The sequence below is a fragment of the Phaethon lepturus genome, unplaced genomic scaffold (genome assembly GCF_000687285.1).
Source record: "Phaethon lepturus isolate BGI_N335 unplaced genomic scaffold, ASM68728v1 scaffold10116, whole genome shotgun sequence".
NCBI lineage: Eukaryota > Metazoa > Chordata > Aves > Phaethontiformes > Phaethontidae > Phaethon > Phaethon lepturus.
In genome coordinates this window covers 23,473-24,019 of record NW_010545549.1, presented here as the reverse complement: position 1 = coordinate 24,019, position 547 = coordinate 23,473, and positions in this window count along the sequence as shown.

The window sequence follows — 547 nt, the reverse complement described above, 5'->3', positions numbered from 1 at the left end:
AGTTCTTATATTAAGAGGGGAGAGGAAAGCTCTGCCTGCCTGCCTTCTAGCACTGCGGAGGAAGCACAGGCAGCAGCACTCTGAGACCACCCTGCTGCACAGGGCCTCCCAGGAAGCCAAGCGCTACCTTCCGAGAAGAGAAGCAATCCCTGCTGTTCCCTCCCCTCCAACACCGGCTGTACATCAGCTGCCTTACAGAGAGCCAGCTCTTGGAGGCGGTTCACTTTTATGTCTGTACTGAAAGTACATGGCAATTGATATCCTAATTGACAAGTAAATACAAGGGACCAAAAAAAAAAAAAAAAAAAAATCAATTACTACCTGTACAAAACCACAGCACGTGCCTTTGGTCAATCAGCAACTGTTGCTTGCCCACTTTCCTCTTGCCACTTCAGAGTTGAATTAGTATCAGCAAGGAGATGTAAGGCAGAGATCAGCACTGGACAAAGCAGAGAACCTACTACTTGTTGCACAACCATGGGTTTCCCATCCAAACACAATCTTTTTACAGGTGCTACCAGGTCAAAGAAAAGCAGATCCTAGTAGT